Consider the following 15,346-nt stretch of genomic DNA (forward strand, 5'->3'; position numbering starts at 1 on the left):
CTAGAGAAATATCTGGCCATCTGTTTGTTTCAGTTTACCATTCTCAAACCCTTGAACAGTGCCTAACACATAGAAGGCTCTTAGTAAACATCTGTTACAGGAGTGAATGAATCAAATTCCCTGGTGTACTAACCTATGTGTGTGTGTGTGTGTGCTTAGTCACTCCATCATGTCTCTTTGAGACTCATCATTAGTCTCTTTAAGACTCCATGGGTTGTAGCCCACCAGGCTCCTCTGTCCATGGAACTCTCCAGGCAAGAATACTGGAGTGGGTTGCCATGCAAGAGGATCTCCTGAAGATCTCCAGGGGATCTTCCCAACCCAGGGATTGAACCCAGGTCTCCCACAGTGCAGGCAGACTCTTTACCATCTGAGCCACCAGGGAAGCCCATACTAACCTATAAGAACCAAAAAAGGGAAAATGAATTATTACCATGATAAGTTTTTGGTAAACCCATGTGTTCAAATGCATCTAAATTATGAGCTTGACAATTTTTTTCACTGTTAGGTGCAGGTATTATATGGTCTGAAGCTCAGACATTTTCATGGGCCTATGAAGAACAATGCCAACTTTGTTATAGGGCCTTAGCAGAGACCTGGACAAGTGTGGGTCCCTGAGGCTTAAGCTGTGTTAGCTTTCCAATAAACTGTCTTATCTAAACTCTCCCAATGGGTTGATACTTATATAATGAATGGATGAATGAAATTCTTTCTTTTTCCTCCTAAAAATTAAATCAAAACTTTTTAGTTGCCTCATTTCAGTTTGACTTTGGATGTTAAACCAGATGAAATTAGAAAGGGCATGCTGTTTATCAGATATTAAGATATGGCTTCCCTAATGGCTCAGTTGGAGAGGGCAATGGCACCCCACTCCAGTACTCTTGCCTGGAAAATCCCATGGATGGAGGAGCCTGGTAGGCTGCAGTCCATGGGGTTGGGAAGAGTCGGACGTGACTGAAGCGACTTAGCAGCAGCAGCAGCAGATGGCTCAGTGGTAAAGAATCTGCCTGCCAATACAGAAGACACGGTTTTGATCCCTGGTCCAGGAAGATCCCACATGCTGCAGAACAGCTAAGCTTATGTTTCACAACTATTGAGCCTGCACTCTGGAGCCCAGGAGCCACAACTACTGAGCTCATGTGTGGCAACTACTGAAACCCGTGTGCCCTAGAGCTGTGCTCCATAGCAAGAGAAGCTACCGCCACAATGAAAAGCCTGCACTTTGCAGCTGGAGAGTAGCCCCCGCTCACCACAACTAGAGAAAAGCCTGCATAGCAACAAGAGCCAGCACAGCCACAAATAAATAAAAAAATTAGGATAATTCAGACTAAAGAGCATTACTTAATTATATTTTTAAGATTAATTATCTTGGGACGTCATAGCAAAAAAAAAAAAAAATCCTGAAATTTAAAGTTTTAAGGAACATATTGAAATCAAGCAGGACCCTGTGGATCCCCACACCCCATCACTCCGGATACAAATCTTTTGTGTGTCCCCCATTTCTTGTTTGTAGGAAGGAGCTTTCAGCCTCCTAGAACCTCCCTGAGTACCAAAGGATGGATTCAAATAGTTGCTAATCAGGAGAATGAGGGAACAGAGAAACAAAGGAGGAGCAATCAAGACGTAATGGTGCAGCAATGGGACAGGGTCCCAGTTCCTCTTCAAAGAATATGCATGATGACAGATCTTTGGGAATTCCTTGGAGGTTCAGCGGTCAGGACTCCAAGCTTCCAGGTTTGATCCCCGGTTGCTCAGTGGTAAAGAATATGCCTACAAGGCCAGAGACACAGGAGACCCAGGTTCAATTCCCGGGTCGAGAAGATCCCCCAGAGGAGGGCATGGCAACCCACTCCAGTGTTCTTGCCTGGAGCATCCCATGAACAGAGGAGCTTGGCAGGCAACAGTTCATAGAGTCCCAAAGAGTCAGGCACGACTGAACACGCACGCAGGTAGGGAACTAAGATCCTGCAGCTGTGCAGTGGGGCATATATATATATATATATATACATGTATATATCAACTATATATTTATATATAGTTCTTTTGCAGGAGCTAAGGCCCCGCAACCCAGGTGGAGGATAGTTACATCAGGCTGAGCACAAGAGTCCTGGAACACGGCTGTTACCTCACCAATCATAAGAAAGTCTGCACACATTGGAAGATAAAGAAGACTCTGACTGCCTTTCCAAAATGAATAATTGCAATTAACTTTCCCTTTTTCCCTTTAAAAAATTTCATGGTTGAGCAAAATCTTTGAAGTTGGTTCCTAGACATGAGTCTCCCTTCTCTCCAGGTTGCCAGCCTCCTTAATAAAATAGCATTTCCTTTCCAACTGTCAGAGGAGTGTAATTTCCTCGGTTCTGTCTTGTCACAACAAAGATTTGAAGCAATGGACGATAAAGCCCTTGGTGCATCACAGCTCTCAGACAGTCCGTGTTATAGTTCTGTGACAGATCAGTTTTATTTAGAAAATAAAGGAAAATACATCCTTGAGGCATGGGGGCATGCCCACCCAAAAGATGCAAAGAGAAGAGAGAGAGAGAGAGAAAGAGATAGAGAGCACATGCTCAGGGGAGAGAAAGAAAGAGGGACCCCTGCCCTTTGGCTCCTCTTTTTATATACCTTTTTTCCTCCCCCTGGGAACTGCCCTGTGTACATTGGGCTAGCCAGGAGTGCTGTTAGTTCTACCTGAGGTCCTCACTCTGGTACTCGGACCTTCTTTTGTTCTTTTTTCATGGGCTTTTCCCTTCCTTGTCTTTTTAGCCACCACCATTCTGGACTTCTGTTTCCTATTCTAACTACCTAACACAACCAACACTTGTCTCTCAAGTATTAGCTTTCCAGCAGCAAGCAGCCAAACCTGAGTTCACTAACTTAGTGGAATCTGCAAGATGTGAAGACTGGGCTTACTGTGGAAAGAAAATGCAGATCAGGAGTAGGGGGCTTGACTTAAGCCATTAACTAGGTGTGTGACCCTGACTAGGTCCCTCATTTCTATGCATCTTCAGTTTTCTCACCTGTCTGGACCAGAAAGAGTCTGAGATTTTTTTCTGCTCTGAATTTTGATGCCTGTTTCTACTTAGAATGGATTTGAGAATTCATTTTGGTAATTGTAAAAATCAGAGGTCCAAACAGATCCTCGAAGAGAAAATACAAGGGAAAACGCTAATTTTACATGATGTCTTAGATCTCATTTGAGATTTTCCTTTATAAATAAAAAGAAACAGAAAAGGGACTTAAAGTGTCTCTGTTACTGAACACAGATTTGTGTGCCTAACACAGTGAGGCCAAACTCCGAAATGTCAGAGTCTGGAGTAGAAAGTCACTTACTGCAGGGCCAAGCAAAGAGAAAAGGCAACTCATGGTCAAAACCCCCAAACTCTCCAGTGATTTTGGGGAGAAGTTTTAATAGGCAAAATTTGGGGTGAGGGCTGCAGGGCATGTGACTTTCTTATGCTTGGTTGCTGGTGCTAAGTTGTGTCAGCCGTGTCTAACTCTTTGGGACCCAGTGGCCTGTAGCCCACCAGGCTCTTCTGTCCATGGCATTCTCCAGGCAAGAATACTGGAGTGGGAGGTAGTTGTTGTTCAGTTGCTCAGTCAACTCATTGCAGCCCCATGGCCAGGCTTCCCTGTCTTTCACTGTCTGCTGGAGTTTGCTCAAGCTCATGTCCATTGAATTGGTGATGCCATCCAACCACCTCAGAGTGGGTAGCCATTCCCTTCTCCAGGGAATCTTCCCGATCCAGGGATGGAACCCACATCTCTTGCATTTCTTGCCTTGGCAGGCAGATTCTTTACCACTAGTGCCACCTGGGAAGCCCAGATGGGACCATTTATAACCCCTGAGGTTTAAGTCAGCAAGGGGTGTGTCTTTTTGGTGACGAGGTGCAGGAGGAAGGCAATGGGTTTGAAACTTTACTTCTGCCATATATCGACTCAACAACAATATATCTGAACACAGCAACATTGTCTAGCCTTTCCTGTTAGTCCAGGAAACTGTTTCATAATTTTGTTATTCAATATGATTGATATTTTTCTTTTCTCACAACTTTTAGAGAAAACCAATGTGTTATTAATAGAAGAAAAATGTACAACAGTGGATTCTACTTGAAAGAAAAAACATGGTCTATTCAGGAGGGAGGATAAAATGAATGGCTCAAGTAGACTTGTGGCTGCAACCAAATCTAAATATAAAAGGGTTACTATGACTACAAAGGTGGCATATTTGAATTAAAATGAACGTGAAAGCCTTTTAAATGCTAATTGCAATTGGAGGAAGTCTACTACTTCAAATTGCAGACAGTTCCCCCGCCTCCTTCTGTACTTGATGGCTTCTGGGTGAAATCTACTTTAAACAAAACTATTGTTCCGTGACTTTCCAAACACTCTGAGTTCTCTTGTTTAAGGGTTGAATGAAGTGACACCTTAGTCCCTCAGTCTTGTCTGACTCTTTGTGTCTCCATGGACTATAACCCATCAAGCTCCTCTATCCATGGAGTTCTCCAGGCAAGAATACTGGAGTGGGTTGCCATTCCCTTCTCCAGGGGATCTTCCCGACCCAGGAATCAAACCTGTCTCTCCTGCATGGGAGGCAGATTCTTTTACTGTCTGAGCTACCAGGGAAGCCCTGTTTAAGGGCTATGCTCTATACCAGTTCCAATATTGTATCTCTGTCTTCATTTGTTTAGTCAGAGCCTCAGGATCCTCTGTGTGTGTGTGTGTGTGTGTGTGTGTGTGTGTGTGTGTGTGTGTGAGATGAAGAGTATGATGAACCACCCAAAAAATCTTTAAGGTGTAAGCCATCCCTTCTGAATGGTTATGACTTTCAGTCAATTCAGAGAACATTCATAGAGCTAATTCTAAATGCAGGGTACTATGGGGAAAACTCAGGTAGATAAACCTGGGTTCTGCTCCCCATGGACTCCCTATAGATGAGAATTTATACTGAGTGATCTTTTTGAGTTCTTTCCAGATCTTGTTTCAGGTTCTTCAAAGAAATAGTCACCATTCCTTAGTATAGATTGTACCGGCAGGTGCCTGAAATAAAACCACTACAATAGTGTCAGTATTACCAGATTACTGAGACATTCTTGGATTGGTTACAGCATTCTCTATTCATCTCTGATAAGTTTAAAGGACATACATGCATTCTGTTTTTTAAAAGCATGTGAGTAATGAAATTGGAACTCACTTTCTAGTTCATGAAATAAATGGATGATATTTACATAAGGAGTATTTGACGACAGAACTCTGTTTTCAGAATAATAATTAATAACTCTAAGAGAAATTTTTCTGATGCAGTGTGGGAAATGAACATTTAAAGATTATTTAAGAAGTCTTTTCTATCCAGAATACAGGGAAGACTTACTGAGGAGGGGCCCCTGATTTCCAAAGACTGAAGCATCTGATGTTCACTTTTGATTTTGTCATGACCAATAGCTATATATTTATAAATAAGTGAGTTAATGAACACATTTTCCACCTTTTGGTTTGTTACTTACTTTCTAAATCTGTGCAGGTATTGTTTAATTTTTTAAAATGTCCACAAGAGTTATCCAGGGAATAGAAGGATAGGCTAGTTCTTGGTTCCTTTTTTACACCTATGTTAAAAAATCTATAACTATATTTAAAAAACCCACCAAACCCTATTGTTGTTTGTAGTTGAGTCACTAAGTCATGTGTGACTCTTTGTGACCCCATGAACTGCAGTAGACCAGGCTTCCCTGTCTCCCAGAGTTTGCTCAAACTCATGTCCATTTCCTATCCCACAGGAACAGAGTAAATCCTCTGAGATAAAGGAGAATAAAAAGTAAGAAAAACATTAAAATTTTAAGGATTTTGAAAACTTATGTACCTAGTGGAAGATTATTTCCTCAGTGCACCAATTAACAGCCTCCAGAATATTTCACAGTTTGGGGAACTCTGACCTAGACCCTGGGGCACAGAAACCAGTCTGTTGGTTGGAACAGCAAGGAGGAGTTTAGCCCTGAGTGAGTAATGCATCCTAATGAAGACTCGGATGTGGGGACAGGTTATTCTGTGTACTTGGTGAGACTGGTATGGACACTCTGTCCCAGCATTGTGCCACCTCCTTCAGAAGTCCTTGTGCCAGGCAAGCACAGTCTCAAAAGAGCAGGTACCAGCTGCAGGGAGCTTGGATATCCAGAGCAGAGAGACCCAAGTGCCCAAAAGTGAGCACCTGATGAGGCAGATGAAGTTCATGGATGTGGACATTTAATTTAACCTGTTAATATAATGTGTCTGTTTATGGAAACTTGCTTCCCTGCTAGCTCAGACTGTAAAGAATCTGCCTATACTGCAGGAGGCCCAGGTTCAATCCCTGGGTTGGGAAGATCCCCTGGAGGAAAGCATGGCAAGCCACTCTAATATTCTTGCCTGGAGAATCCCCATGGACAGAGGCGCCTGCTGGGTTACAGTCCATGGGGTTGCAAAGAGCCGTACACAACTGAGCAATGAATACTTATAGAGACTAGATGTAAAAAACAAACAAACAAATAAAAAACTGTGTGGATAGGAAAGAACTTGTGAACTATGACTAAACCAAGCAGCCCCAGAAAAAATAGGAACTGTATCACGAATATGAGGAACTGATCAGCCCTAATGGTCACTGGTGAAAGTGGGTTCCAGCAGTTCATCAGCATTGAATTGGGTTGGCCAAAATGTTCTTTTGGGCTTGTCCCATTAGCTCTTATGTAAAAACTTTTTGGCCAATCCAACATGTACTTATGACCAAGTAGAAAGAGGGCACACCCAGGCATCCTAAGATAATCAAATATCAGAATGTCTGAAAGGGTGATATGAATTCAGCTAGTGAGTTCAGTCATAGTTGGTTATACAAAAACCATGACAAAATTCATAGCTTTTTTGTATACAACCTGTAACTTTTTAGAAAACAAAACAGACAATGAAATTGTATCACAATAATAGTTATTTATGATTTTTTATTGAAGTATAGTTGATGTTCAATATTAATATAATATAACCTAAGTTACAGGTATGCAATATAGTGAACCACAAATTTTAAAGGTTATACTCCATTTATAGTTATTATAAGATATTGGCTGTCTTTTCTGTGCAATATAGCCTTGTAGCTTATTTTATTCATAATAGTTTATGCCTCTTAATCCTACTATTGCCCCTCTCCCTTTCCATCTCCCCGCTGGTAACCACTAGTTTGTTCTCTATATTTGACAACAAAAGTTTTTAAACTGTATAATAACCAAATATTGAGAATAACTTTACAAGTAATGTGTCCAGTCCACAGGAAGAAATGGATAAAACTTGTAGAATACTTGGCTAGATAAATAGGTATGTAAAATATTGTATCACATTTTTCTTCTCTTCAATCCAAAAGTAAAATATCCTTATTGGGAGTATTTCTAACACCAAAATTTTAGAAAGTAAAATCCTTCCCCTTATTTTCCCTTAAACACTTTTCATTCTCCAGAGGTGTCAGAGTTAGCAGTTTGCTGTGTATCTTTACCCATTTATCTTTTTCTCTCTTTTCTTGATTTCTTTTCGATGAAGCAAACAGTTGCTATCATTCCATTCCCCCCATTAACTTTTGTCTTTACCATTCTTTCATGATGTTTTTCAGAGGTTATCAGAGATTTCAGCCTGCAGTCTTGATTTGCAGCCTAACATGAGCTTCCCCTGATGGCTCAGTGGGTAAAGAATTTGCCTGCAATGCAGGAGTCACAGGAGACATGGGTTCAACCCCTGGGTCAGGACGATTCTCTGGAGGAGGGAATGGAAACCCATTCCAGTATTCTTGCCTGGAGAATTCCATGGACAGAGAAGCCTGGCAGACTGAAGTCCAAATGGTCTCAAAGAGCTGGACATGGCTGGGTGACTAAGCAAGCACGGATTATACTTTACCATTTTCCTGATAATATTACAACTTTAGATTAATTCAATTATCCCTCTATTAACTTTTTAATTTTATTTCTACACATCTTTCAAAACCTGTAAGACATTGTTGTCATTACTCTATGTTCTCAATAATTCATTTTCATTTCTCCTTCCATTGCTTTTCTTCACTTCCTGCATTTCTGTGGTTTAAACTGGGATACTTTTCTTTCTGTCTGATAAACATTTGTATTTTTCTTAGTGCAGGTTTTCTGGTAAAAATTTTGTTTCATTTGTTTAAAAATTATTTTTTTATTTTGCCTTCATTTTCGAAGAGGATAGACTTACTGAATATAGAATTAATTCTTTTTTCTTTCATCATTTTCAAGATATCATCTCATTATCTTCTGACATCCAGTTCTATTGAGAAATTGCTGTCAGCCTTATTTTTTTAAAGATAATAAATACACTTTTTTTCTCAGCTGCTAATTTTTAAAAATCAGTTGAAAAGTCTTGGCTATGATCTCTTGAGTTTTTATTTTTTCCTTTTTCATATTCTTCCTTCTGGTGGCTTCAGCAGCCCTTTCATGGCTTTAAACATATTCTTGTTTGCCTTTTTTGGTGTTTTAATTTGGCTTTGTTAACTGTTCTTAGTGGGAATGCTGGTTTGCTGAAAGCCATTCCATTATACCCACCAATATCTCATTATTCAGACTAAGTCATATGGTTACATGCCACGCAGTGAAAGATAATTTCAAATGTTCTGAGTGACGACATGCCCAGCTGAAAATCAGAATTACATTCCTAGGGAAGGTGAGAAGAATGAACATTAGAGTATGCAATGCACTCTGTTCCAACGCAGTGGAAGCCAGTTATACTTCCAGGGTGAGATGGGGGTGGTCTTCTCATACAGCACGGCTCAGAGTTACCAGAACATACCTGTAACTTAGGCGAGCTCATTAAACAGCCATGACTTGATCGATCCTCACTATCAAAATGAGTCAGCTCTCCATCTGGACCCATGCTCACCAGACAACCCTGGAATAGTCACTTGGCTTTCCTTGGAGACTTGGAGAAATGTGCTGATCAGCAGGTATGTATCTGTCAATCAGTTTGGCAGTTATATTTCTCAAGGTAAATAATCAAAAGCAGTGTCACGACCTGCATGGTGAACCAGACTTCTTGAGCTCACTTTGCCCTGGATAAAATGACAAAATATCGTGTCCTAACCTACCGGAATTTAATGGTTTCTATGGCATTCTTACTAAACTACTGTCAACCCTTAAATATTAAGCATCTCTTTCTAAATTTAATAGCAGGTCCTGTCTGTGGAATTGAAAAATGAAATATCTGTTTAGAAAGATTTTACAAATGATATATAAACTTCTAGTAAAGAGATGAGGCATCTTATAAGAGTAATGAACACTGGAAAGATCATGTCTGAAACTATTTTCTCATTATGTCAGACATGCAGTTAGAAAATGTGGTCCTAAAACTGGTGAAAAGAAAACTCACAGAGGATTCTAAAAGATTTGTCTCTCAGATTGATTGGCCTGTAATTTGGGGGTTATAAAAAATGTTTGTTCTTTTTCAAGGTAGAGCAGAATATAGATTTTAGCTAATGTGAGAGAACCTCCCTATTAAGTTAATCACTGCAAACACTAGGCCCTCATACACAGAAGAGATCTAAATTATTGAGGGTAAGAGCTCTCTTGGTACCCATTTCAATTTTATGGGAATAATCAGATGACTAGGAGGAAAAATAGTAACTAGAGAGATCCTTGGGATTCTTCTACAAAGTTTGGAAGAGGCACTTAATTTTTCCAACTCTCATTTCTTCCTTTTACAATGTTATAGAAAATAAAATATGATCTCTGAGGATATGTTGCTTATGCTAATGAAATAATAACCTCAGTGATGCTGAGTTTATTGGATGGGCTCTGAGCCAATTTCCCTAAGCTCTGTTCTTGCCTAATTACTAGCTCCCTTAAAATTCAGCACTTTCTTAATTTTCTTTTGCAGTATGGGAGTGTTTAGTTCTCTTTTCCTCCACCCACTCTCACTTTTTAAATTATCTCTGTTCACTAGCCCATTTAGTTCTTAAGCTTGTAGAATCAGATTTATGCTACAGAATCTATCTCTAGTAAAAGGCATAGATCCAGAGATTTTTTTTTTTTGCATCTTCAAGAAATTCATAGACTCCTTGAAGCCCATCCCCAAACTAATTTTATATCCTTTATATTCAAGGATATAGAATACATTTAATTTCTTTCTAGTATATATTTTCAGATTTTGTATATTTTATAAATGGTTAGGCTCTTCTGGATCCCTACTGTTAAACATTTTACTTTTCAACATCAGTTCATAAGGTCATGCTGGATAAAACACCGAAAGAACTATATACAACAATGGGGCCAATATGATGGGCAGTAGAGTACAAGTAATATCAAAGACCTCCATGTTGGGACAAATGTTATTACCCATTTATTGTTTACTCTATTTTTCACTGTACTGAGAACCTGTTGTTTTGGATAGCCCTGATGACTTTCCCAAGGCTTATACATTTTGTGGCAACCAGCTGCTGAAATTGGCTGATATAGTCTGGTCTCTTTTAATCCATCACATATGTGCTTTTCTACTAGGAGCACCCTATACATGCTCTTCTCTCCTTCTTTCGCTCTTTGCAACCCCACAACTGTACAGTCCATGGAAATCTCCAGGCCAGAATACTGGAGTGGGTAGCCATTCCCTTCTCCAGGGGATCTTCCCAACCCAGGGGTCAAACCCAGGTCTCCCGCACTGCAGGTGGATTCTTTACCAGCTGAGCCACAAGGGAAGCCCAAGAATACTGGAATGGGTAGCCCATCCCTTCTCCAGCGGATCTTCCCAACCCAGCAATTGAACCAGGGTCTCCTGCATTGCAAGCAGATTCTTTACCAACTGAGCTATCAGGAAAGCACCTTTGCATAATTAAATCCTCCCTTATTCTCACCTGGTTAGTGAGCAGCTTCCCTTTACATGGTTATTCAGGGAACCAGGCTTTTTTCCATCTTGTGGGGTCCTCTGTCTTCTAGAGCTCAGAGCCCTCTGCTTCCAGTAGTGGAAACAGAGGATAGAGAAGGGCCACAGTTATAATCACCTTGACCCGAAAGGGACATAGATCACTTGCAAACATTGTAAGAACTAGTCACATGACACCATCTAAGATACTAGGGGCTCTGGGAAGTATAACTCCTAACTAGGCAGCCACTTCCTAGGGAGCACATCAACACTGGAAGAGGGAGCAGGAGTTCTTGGTAATGTCTGCCTATCTCTGCCACACCACAGGGTACCACCTTCATCTCGCATAATGGCAAAACCACAGCAGGCATTCAATAAATACCTGCAGGACGGATGCAATTGTTTGAGGTAGTTTGTGATGAGCAGTAATATAGCAATTTCACATCTGATGTACAGCTTGAAGAAGCAACAGTTCTATTATGGTGTAGAAACTATGTAGAAATTTACATAGTTTCAAAATAATAATCCAGGAAAGACTGCTCTCTCAGGTTTAGTATGTCGGAATACACCATGCTGGGCATCATCTTTGTTTCAATCTGTGGGTTAGATTCATGGCACAAATGCACCAATAAAAATAGAAAAAGAAACTCTGGCAAATTATATCTGAGAAGCCCATTACAATGGGTTTCATCCTGGCCATTTCAAACTGCCTCTGAATTAATTGCCCACAAGAAGCAAAAGAGAGTGCAATATAAGCGCAGATAAATAACCAATGTAAAGTAGATTGAATTTAAACTAATCCTTAGGTAAAGATATTTGTCCAAACTGATCTGTTCCCATTGGATGAGTACATATATTTATATATATTAATTTTTATAATGGCCATATGAAGGATTATATATATATGGAACTAGGCATATATAGAACATCAGGGAATTGTAGCTATGTGTTGGCATGTTTAAAATAATACCTTTGCTCATTCCACATTATAATTAAGACTTGAATTTCAAATATAAGAACTTGATTATATAACAAATGAAATCATGTTTTCACCAAATCACTAAATTTTAGCCTTAGGATATATCTCTAAGTATGTACTTTAAATGTGAAGTTTACAAGATTAGCAGGAACTGTAAAAAGCACTAAAAGTGCTTTCCAGTGTTATTTCAAAATCTTAAGTGCTCTCTGAATGGCTTATTTCTGAAACAAATTTTTTTTGGTACTGGTAGTTTCTGAAGGATTGCTACGTAGAAGGGCTTTACATCTATGTGTGAAAAAGAGCAATTTAACTGTTCATACTTCTGTGTCCTTAGAGTGGTGCCAATTTGTACTATACTGCGAGAATTCATATACAGATGAAATAGACTGGTACTAAATAAAATTGGATCTGTCCAATTAAATCTGCTCACATAGAATTTGTAATCTAGATTCTGCTTCTAGAATACACAAATAAATACGCAGTTCTTTCATTTTGTTTCATTAATTAGCATATGATGATGAAACTCCACATTGTTATTCATCTTACAGCAAATAGATTTACTTTTTGCCTCGTTAAGGTGGGGTTGGAAGTAACGCCAAAGAATCTATTGAGAATGTAGTATCGCTTTTAAGGAAGGCCTAACCCAAGGACATGCAGGAACTTGACTCAGTGCCCAGTGTCCTTGACAGGGAATTGCTTCCACAGCAAAGCTCCCCAGTCTTGAACATAAGGCTGATTTTTTTCTTTTTCTTTTTTTTATTGAAGGATAATTGCTTTACAGGATTGAAACTCAGAAAAACATCACAAAGTTCTTGCAGGTTGAAAGTTGCACTTTTAGTATCTATGGATTGAGAAATAACATAATGATAATATCTCTTCTTGAGCTTAGCAATGTTTTAAGATACAGTCTCATGTCGTTAATCATCACAGCATCAGCAAGTTTCTGTAAAAGTATAAGACCTATTTAGAAGAGGCAGGTTATCTATGCCACTGATGCTTGGCTTTCATATAAATTGTAGACCCTTCAAGGGCTTGTCATCGAGAGAGAGAAAAGAATTGGGTAATATAATATATGTATAACTGGTAGTAGATATCTTTTTGAGTGTTTTTGAAAATTCATTCTTAACAAAGGCCTAAGAGCTTTAACAAAACTTACTTCTTTCCAGGGCCAGGCCAGATGCTATTCTTATTTACTCCCATAAATGCCTAATCTTTTTCTTTATCTTTTTGACCTTGCCACACTGTGCATCTTGTGGGATATCATTTCCCTGACCAGGGATAGAACCTGGGCCGTGGCAGGTAAAGCAGTGAATCCTAATCACTAGACTGCCAGGGAACTCCCTGCCTGATCTGTTCTTGATGCCAGATGTGACCTCTGGTAATCTTGAGTGGATATAAAGCCTTATCATTACTGACGCTCTTCTCCTTGGAATTGTGATTAAAGTTTGATGTTTTATAACACCAAGGAATTGCCTAGGAAAAATATCAGGCCTGATTCTTTAATTAAGTAATCTTCTGAACTATATAGCTCATTCTGCAGTATCTCTGGAAAAAAAAAAAAGTAACTGCATAAGCTTTGGGAAAAAGGAGCACTAACAGAATTTAAAAATAAGTCTGCAATTTAGAAGAATTACATTGCAGGAAGGAAGGGAGGACTCACCTGTGAGAGGAAATGTACCATCACACCCCTAGCTCTTAAGACATAAAAACGATAAACTTATGCAAAAACTCAGACCCCCAGTCCAAGATTGGAGGGCGAAGAGGGCCAAGGGAGCCTTAGGTGGAGAAGGCCTCCTTTCCTCCTTCTCCTTCACAGAAGTCAGACCTGTATCACTGTCTGAAGGGTCACTCTGCCTACTTCTTTTTGCTTCATCTTTTGTGGGGATTTCCTCCAATAAAATCTCTCCATTTCATCGCTGCTTGGCATCAGTTTTTTGGAGGACCTGAAGTAACGTACCGTTTATTAGCCCAGATAAATCCTTATAAGCCTGAGCTATCTCAGCATTTGTTGTTCAGTCACTCAGTCACGTCCAACTCTGCAACATGAATAAAATAATAGTTTTTAAGTCCTAGGAGTTCTATGAGAAGGAATTCTGACAATGGATGAAAAATTCTAAGCATACTGTCTGGCACAGGGCAAGTTGTCAAGGAATAATAACTATCATGAGTTATTATCATTATAATCATATGTTATCATATATATCATTATAATCATATATCATTGTTATCATTACTATCCTTCAGGGCTCCTGGAATTCTCAGCTTAGGAGAAAGCTGAAAAAGTTGAAGGTTACCTTTACTTGGAGGAACCCTGGATTCCCAAATGTGGTTGGGAAGGAAATCACTGAATCCCAGGTTGATCACAATCCAAGTCTTTTGTAGCTGTCTGTGGTGGGGTTTTCCTAGCTGTTGGGTTTTTGTGTTATCTGTACTTGTTCAAAAGCCCCTGAAAATCTGTCTGACCTATTGAGGCTAAGGCAAGTGTGGGCTGGGGACTTCAGGGACTTCTTGGCCAGAATAGAGCTTCCTCCCCTCTCACTTTTTTAAAAACATAATTTCAGATCTATATGATAGTTACAAAAATAGTACAAAAGATTTTTGAATACCTTCACCTTGATTCCCCCCAATATTAACATTTATGTGTGTGTGTGTGATTTTTTTCCAAATCCTTTAAGAGGAAATAGCCAGCATGATGTCCTTTTACCTTGAATTATTTCGTTGTGTTTTTTCCCTGAAAATAAAGAATTTTCTTACACAGAGTACAATTTTCAATCAGGAAATTAACATTGATTCAATTCTATTGTCTAGTAAAGTTAGATATAGCATTCTATTATCTAATAGAGCTTGTCCATTGTCTCAGTAATATCTTTCATAGAGTAAAAATCACAGATCAGACTTTAGAGTCTCCTCTTTTACTTTGCCTGAAATGTAATTCTATGAATAACTAGTAAGTGCCTACTAAGTGCCAGGCAGGAGCTGGTAAGACTCAGGTAGGGAAGAAAGGTTGCTCGTGTTTAAGCAGCTCACATCTGCTCCAGAAAGCAGACACACTAGTAACTAGAGAATGAATTATGCTTGTAGTGTGGTATGTGGAGAGAGTCAGTGGGGACTCATCTACTATGGGACGTATGGAAAGTGAAAATTGCCCGGTTATAGTCTCACATCCTGCCTTACAATAAATCCACAGCAGCTGGATTTTGTCTTCTACACTGAAACAGCTAATTTCTTGGGTTAAGCAGCTGATGAAGTAGTTATGTTGCTTATAGAGACCATGTTGTCTGAATGAAAAACATTTTTAAATACGAGAGTTAAAATTATCTTGGTAAGAACCTCACCCATGAGAGGCAGGAGGGAAGATGGAACCCTCTGAAGGTGGTTCTGGTGGCACTGCTGACTCAGGCATTCACTAGGCATGTGCCCACTGAGGTCTGAATTACCTCCATTGTTTACGTTATTTCTCTCTCATTCTCTTTATTCAACTAAATACTCAATGAGACT

Source organism: Ovis aries, chromosome 2, assembly GCF_016772045.2.
Source record: "Ovis aries strain OAR_USU_Benz2616 breed Rambouillet chromosome 2, ARS-UI_Ramb_v3.0, whole genome shotgun sequence".
Classification (NCBI taxonomy): Eukaryota; Metazoa; Chordata; class Mammalia; order Artiodactyla; family Bovidae; genus Ovis; species Ovis aries.